Below are 206 nucleotides of genomic sequence, written 5' to 3' on the forward strand. Positions count from 1 at the left end.
AAAAATATATATTAGGGGGCGAAAGAGGCAGATAATGATAAGGAGAGATAAGAGAGGAAGGCAGGAAGTCTCCTCTCCCTGTGGGAACAATTTGCCGGTTCGCGTTGTGGTTCCCGGCGCTTTGCTGAGACGGATAACCCCTGCTGTCATTATTCTTGCAGGTCTCCCGTAACATCGGTTTTATTTCCCGCTTTTCTAGTTTTATT

The sequence above is a fragment of the Penaeus monodon genome, chromosome 22 (genome assembly GCF_015228065.2).
Source record: "Penaeus monodon isolate SGIC_2016 chromosome 22, NSTDA_Pmon_1, whole genome shotgun sequence".
Taxonomy (NCBI): domain Eukaryota; kingdom Metazoa; phylum Arthropoda; class Malacostraca; order Decapoda; family Penaeidae; genus Penaeus; species Penaeus monodon.